The following is a 7438-nucleotide window of genomic DNA, read 5'->3' on the forward strand; positions in this document are numbered from 1 at the left end:
AACTGATGACATTGTGAGACTTAAGTTCTTTTCTTTCTCTTTGAAAGATAGAGCTAAGAGTTTGGCTATACTCATTGAAACCACGATCTATTAGGTCATGGAATGAGATGGCTCAGGTCTTCTTTAATAAATACTTTCCCCAACATAAGACCAAGGATTTAAAAATGCAAATCTCCACCTTTGTACAAAAGGACAGTGAGACTTTGTATCAGTCTTGGGAGAGATTTAAGGAGCTATTGAGTATGTGTCCCCACCATGGGTATGAGAATTGGCGCTTAGTGAGCTATTTTTATGAGGGACTTACACCTAGAGAGCTGCAATTTGTGGAGATGATGTGTAATGGTGAGTTCTTACAAAAGATCCTGATGAGGCCATAGAATACCTCAATGAGCTTACTGAAAAAACTCACACTTGGACTGGACCTAGTGCTACTGAGAGCGCAAATAAGTCACGACCTGCAGGAAACCTAAATGGTGGTGGAATTTACCATCTCAGGGAAGAAGATAACCTAAAGGTTAAGATTGAGATGCTCACTAGGGAGCTAGAAGTGTTGAAAAATAAAGACTTAAGCCAACACACGTGGCTAATCATGCAGAGTCTTTTGGACCATATTTTGTGTGTGGCGGGGTGATCACCTTGCCCAAGAGTGTCCCACATTTTCTGAGATGAGAGAGATGTATGAGGAACAATGTAATGCCTTAAGTATGTACAAGAAGCCTTTTACACATTTATCTGATACCTATAATCCGGGGTGGCGTAATCACTCCAATTTTAGTTGGAAATCTGAAAACCAGCCACCTGCACAGCCCCCTAGATCATATCCTGCACCATATCATACACCTTCATTTTCTATGATCCCCTTAGAAGATACTTTACATGCTTTTATTGAGGCACAGAGTAAAACTAATCAAAAGTTTGAATATTTGATTATGCAGGTTGTTGAAAAAAACAAAGAGATAAAGAGTCATATATCCAAGATATTGAGCTCCTTAAGTGTGAATGAGCGTGGCAAGTTTCCTTCTCAAGCTCAATCCGCACCCCAAGGTCATCACATGGCACAAAAAAAATTTAAAGAGGTCAATACCATTGTGACAAGAAGTGGTAAGTCCTTACACATCCAAACAACTGATAAACCAAAGGATGTTGAAGAGGAACAAAACAATGATAGTACCGAGTTCCCCAAGGATGCCGAGGTAATCAAGAGTCTAGTTAAGGTACCATTTCCTCAAGCTTTAAAATTTGGTATGCGAACTTTGGATCCTAGTAATGAAATCTTGGAGAACCTTAGGCAGGTAAAGATTAACCTTCCTCTTTTGCATGTTATTAAACAAGTTCTCACTTATGCAAAAGTTCTTAAAGATTTGTATATAGTTAAGACGAAGCACCATGTTAAGAAGACAACATTTCTGACAGAGCAAGTTAGTGCTCTAATTGAACAGCGAATTCCTCCTAAATACAAGGATCGTGGTTGTCCAACCATTGCATGTAATATTGGGAATCATGAGTTTGGGCAAGCCATGCTAGATCTTTGAGCTAGTGTTAATTTGATGCCTTATTCCATTTATTTGCAGCTTGATTTTGGTGAAATTAAGCCTACTTCTGTTGTGCTTCAGTTGGCTGATCGTTCAGTTAAGAAACCAAGAGGGATAGTTGAGGATGTTTTGATCTAAATTGACAAGTTTTATTATCCTGTTGATTTCTTAATTTTGGACACTCAATCAGTTGTTGAGTCTAACTCTAAGGTGCCTCTCATATTAGGTAGACCTTTCCTTACTACGGCTAATGCACTTATAAATTGCAGGAATGGGTTGATGAAACTATCTTTTGGAACCATGAACAAGGAGGTCAACATTTTCCATATTGAGAAACAGCCAACAGATGCAGAGTGCCACCAAATGTACATGATTGACGCACTCATAGGCAAGGGAGTTCACACAACTCATGATTTTGATCCCCTTGAATATTCCCTTGTGAATTATGAGTTTGATACTATTAGTGATTCATCTGATGTTATTAATATTTATACTATTTTTTATGAAACTCAGGATTATGGCACATAAGCTTGGCAACAGAAATGTGAGGAGTTGCCTAAGAAAGGTGGAAAACAGATTCCTATAAATATGAAAGCACCAAGAGTTAAATTGAAACCTTTGCCTAAGTCTATAAGGTTAAAATGAAAACGTTTCATGATAAAAATATTTTTAGGAAGAGGTTTAAACCTAATGACCGAATATACTTATATGATTTTGGATTTCACAAGCACTCAGGAAAACTTCAGTCTAGGTGGACTGGCTCTTTTCTAGTAAAGAATGTTTTTGCAAATGGGGCGGTAGAAATAGAAGATCCTAAGAATGGTCGGATCTTTAAATTAAATGGTCAACGCCTTAAAGTATTAATTGATAGGCAAGTTCCAGAAGTGGAATACATTCCACTTATGGATCCAGTCTATCAACTTTGACCACACCAACCAGGTATGTTTTTCTTTATTTAGTTTGTTTTTTCTTATTTTCTTTCTTTTCCTTTTTGGTTACTTTTGTTTTCTTCATTTTTTATTGCAGGATAGTTTCATTTCATTTCAAGTTACCGTCTTTAGTGTTTAGCGAGCTACCCACGTCACTCATCAGGTGTATTCTATCATTTTCAGTTACTCCCCAATCAATTTTGATTATTAAACATTGAGAACAATGTTTCATTAAAGTTGAGGGTAGCGGTGCAAATTCAGTATTTAAAATACTTGTTGGAACTCTGTGGCATATTTTCTTGTGTCAATTTTTTTTAATTTGCATCACACGTGCATCATTTTCACATGTGTACTCATTCTCATTCATAGCCATCTTCGTGAATTCATCAAACCCACCATAATCATTTTTGCTAAAGCATTCACAGAACCCTTAATGCACTTATCCAGGTTTTGTGGTAAAATGATGGTTTGACACAAGTAACTAGAGAACTCTTTTGTTTAAGCATTCATGTGAGTTTGGAGAGGATTGAGAGCATACAAATGGAGTAAATTGTGATAAGCGTTCATTGATCTGTTGAATTCGGTACTTCTTTTGAGAATATCATTACATGGTTTGTGGTACGATGGTGGATATACTTGGGATATGATGACGGTCAACTTAGGATTAACATTTGAGCCTTTCAAGTTATCATTTTCCATCATAGACCCCTAGTAGCCAACTTTGAACCAATAAACACATGTAGCCTTTTTTTTTTTTCCATATGCCTATATCATCCATGCCTCTCCACATTGGAGTATAACCTATACACTGAATTTCTTACCCTTTTTTACTTCCAAGTGTATACTAGATGTGGAATTTGCATTCTCTTTCTTTTATTTTATCATTTTCAATTAAAAAAAAACAGAGACGAAAAAAAAAGGAGAAGAGTACAAGTTGCATTCAATTGAGTGAGCTCAAAAAAAAAGTTGGTAGAAATGGAAAGAATACAAAAGTGGCATGTGTTGGTCCATCAAATTGTTAAAAAAAAAAAAAAAAAAAAGAGAAGAAGAAGAAGAAGGAAAAACATTATTATTTGATGATCTGAAAAGTTGGAGAGTACATCAAATGATAAGTATAGTCTATTGAGATATTTAATAAAATTCCCTTTGTATGTACTTGGAAGTTTTTGAATCCCTTTCATCCTTTTTCTTCATATAGGTCCGAAACCAAGCCACATTACAACCTTTTGTATTGACCGTTCTAATCCTAAGTAAGCTGTTGGAAAGACTGGTGAAAGTCTCATTTGTTAGTGTTCCTATCATAAGATCAATGTTTGCTTGTCGCTTGTACATAATTGCCTAATTTTCCATGTGAGTGTGTATACACCCATTGTCAACTCCATAAAGAGAGCCCTTACACGAAACATTATTATACTCGTGAGTTATGGAGTTGAACATTTTGCTTGAGACGTTCTTGATGTTGCATCTGTCAAGGTCAGTGGTAAGATGGTTATGGCCTGGAGAACACACACACACTCTGTGGATTGTAATAGGTGGATTGATCTTGATGGGTTATTGGATTTCTTAGACTGTTTTGATATGTGAATCTGGAAAGTGTGACTTGATGGCCTTTATGTGTGATTTTCTTTGGTCTCTTTCGTTGTTTTGACATAAAAATTGCTAGGGACTAACGATAAGTAAGTTGGGGTTTGGATGAGTGTGCGAAAGTGCATTCTAAATATCCTATTATTGGACTAAAATGCTATAATGTGAACAGAAATAATAGGAATTAATGTGTATTTTTAAATTGAATTTCTATTTACGTTGGAATACTCCTAAGCAGTTTTTGTTTGTCTAATTTCAGAGTTTATAAAAGAGCAAGTCAAGCCTAATCAAATTCAAAGGTAGACACATTCATGGGGTTTGAGAGCAATTTGGAAGAAAAGAAAAAGAAAAAAAATCATAAAATGAAACCACAAGAAGTCTAAGTCCACAATTCGCTAGGAGACAGTCTGGACATAATTTAGTTTTTTGACTGTATCTTTTTACTCACATATCGGATTGATGTGATTCTTAATGTATTAGAAAGCTATCTCAAAAGGCTATAACTTTATCTCTAATAAGGATTTCTAAATTCGAACTCCTGAAGGGTGTACGTGGTTGTTATGATAAATCCTAAAATTTAGGTAATTTTTTTATACGGAAATCAAGAGGCTTAGGGTTTCTTTCGCACCCTATATAAGTATATCATTAGCACGAAATGGGGGAGCGGAGGCACAAGAGGTAAATCTAAAGAGAGGAGAAAATCACTACCATGACCACCATTCACTTCAGTTTTTTCTGGAGATTTTTGTTGTCCATTATATTTATGGGTAACTAAATTCTCAAGTAGGGTTAGGAATGAACTTGCACATTAGATGATATTTCTAATTTATTCTTAATTAATGTATTTGATTTTCAATTGCTAAAATTCTTTTGTTTTATCATTCTCAATTCATCGTTGATGTTTTATTCTCTGAATAATTATAGAATTTATTCTGTTTATGGATTTGATGAGTGTGCGAAAGTGCACTCTATATACCCTATTATTGCACTTAAATACTAAAATGTGAATAGAAATCATAGGAATTAATGTGTATTCTTAAATTGAATTTCTATTTACGTTGGGATACTCTTGAGCAGTTTTTTTATGTCTAATTTCAGAGTTTATAAAAGAGCAAGTCAAGCCCAGCCAAATTCAAAGGAGGACATTCATGGGGTTTGAGAGCAATTTGGAAGAAAAGAAAAAGAAAAAAAATCACAAAATGAAACCACAAGAAGTCCAAGTCCGAAATTCGCTAGGAGACAGTCTGGACATACTTTAGTCTTTTGACTGTATCTTTTTACTCATATATCGGATTGATGCGATTCTTGATGCATTGGAAAGCTATATCTTAAAGGGCTATAACTTTGTCTCTAATAAGGATTTCCAAATTCGAACTCGTGAAAGCTATACGTGGCTGCCAAGATAAGTCCTAAAATTTAGGCGATTTTTTTTATGCGGAAATCAAGAGGACATTAGGGTTTCTTTCTTACCCTATATGAGCATATCATTAGCACGAAATGGAGGGGAGGAAGAGGCACAAGATGCAGATCTGAAGAGAGGAAAAAATCACATCCATGGCCACTGTTCACTTCAGTTTTCTCTGGAGATTTTTGTTGTCCATTATATTTATGGGTAACTAAATTCTCAAGTAGGGTTAAGGATGAACTTGCACATTAGATGGTATTTCTAATTTATTTTTAATTCATCTATTTGATCTTCAATTGCTAAAACTCTTTTGTTTTATCATTCTCAATTCATCGTTGATAATTTCTTCTCCGAATAATCATAGAATTTATTGTGTTTATGGATTCAGTCATGCTTTTTCTATTGAATGGATTAGTTCTTTGATTATGTTTGGATCAATTATTTATCTATATTGATTTAGTTTTTTGCTGCAATATCGCTTCCTGAGTATATTGTCGTCATTGGATTTTATCAATAGGGGTAGTAATTCACGTTTTTTAAAAGTGGTGAATGTTTTTTCAAATGGTTACATTTGATTTAAGTCTGGTTTATAAATCTATACCTTCCGATTGGGAATTGCAGGAATTGAGTTCCTAATTGAGTTATCCAATGAATTAAGAATAATTAAAATACCAGATTTGTGTAAGGGATTCCCGACGCTCTACTGTTTGTTAAATTTGAGTACTTTTTCTGTTAATCACTTTGCTTCACTTGAATTTACACTTAAAATTAATCTTTGTTCTCTATTACTTATTTAATATTTTTTCTTTAGTTTCTTTGTTCCTCTTGCTATTCTTTTAATTTGTCTCCCTGTGGAATCGACACCCCAAAGCTGTGCTACAACTACCGCATTATTCTTTGGGCGTAATCAAATTTTGGCGCCGTTGCCGGGGAGACAGTAGAAGAATTGTGAGATAGTTTTTCTTTTCAACAGTTTGTAAAGGCGGTAACTTCGTTCCCTATTTTAGCTTGCTGCATCTTTTTTCTATTTTCTTTTTCTTTTTGTAGTTTTTTTTTAGTGTTGGGTTTTTCTCTACCTTGCATGCACAGGTATAGAGACGCCTTGGGTCGGTTTGCCTGTAGACCTGTGTTAGAGTCAGAGTTTAATTTTTCTGATCATTTGTTTGATAATTCTTCTAATTTTGAGAAAATGAGTGAACATGAAGATCAACCTACTAGGACCCTTCAGGATTACCTCCACCCTACACGCACAGCCACACCATCATGCATCATGTTTCCAGCTAATATTCGTCAATTGGATTTTAAAACAGGGATGATACAGTTACTCCCTACTTTTCATGGCTTGGAAAATGAAAATCCATATGTGCACATTAGGGAGTTTGAGGAAGTAATTGCGACTTTTCATCGTCAAAATGCAACTAATGACATTGTGAGACTTAAGTTCTTTCCTTTCTCTTTGAAGGATAGAGCTAAGAGTTGGCTATACTCTTTGAGACCACGATCTATTGGGTCATGGAATGAGATGACTCAGGTCTTTTTTAATAAATATTTTCCCCAACATAAGACCAATGCTTTAAAAAGACAAATCTCCACCTTTGTACAAAAAGACAGTGAGACTTTGTATCAATCTTGGGAGAGATTTAAGGAGCTATTGAGTATGTGTCCTCACCATGGGTATGAGAATTGGCGCTTAGTGAGCTATTTTTATGAGGGACTTACACCTAGAGAGCGTCAATTTGTAGAGATGATGTGTAATGGTGAGTTCTTATAGAAAGATCCTGATGAAGCCATAGAATACCTCAATGAGCTTGCTGAAAAAGCTCACACTTGGACTGGACCTAGTGCTACTGAGAGCACAAATAGGTCACGACCTGCAGGAAACCTAAATGGCGGTGGAATTTACCATCTCAGGGAAGAAGATAACCTAAAAGCTAAGGTTGAGATGCTCACTAGAGAGCTAGAGGCATTGAAGACTAAGGACTTAAAGC

General features: G+C 35.5%; 1 non-coding gene across 1 annotated transcript; it reads right to left on the reverse strand.

Moving 5' to 3' along the window:
* Positions 1-7019: 7019 nt before the first annotated feature.
* On the reverse strand, positions 7020-7127 carry LOC122283548. Its single transcript, XR_006230948.1, has one exon. It is a non-coding gene; the product is annotated as a small nucleolar RNA R71 (small nucleolar RNA).
* Between the last annotated feature and the right edge of the window lie 311 nt (positions 7128-7438).

This window comes from Carya illinoinensis, chromosome 11, assembly GCF_018687715.1.
Source record: "Carya illinoinensis cultivar Pawnee chromosome 11, C.illinoinensisPawnee_v1, whole genome shotgun sequence".
Lineage (NCBI taxonomy): Eukaryota > Viridiplantae > Streptophyta > Magnoliopsida > Fagales > Juglandaceae > Carya > Carya illinoinensis.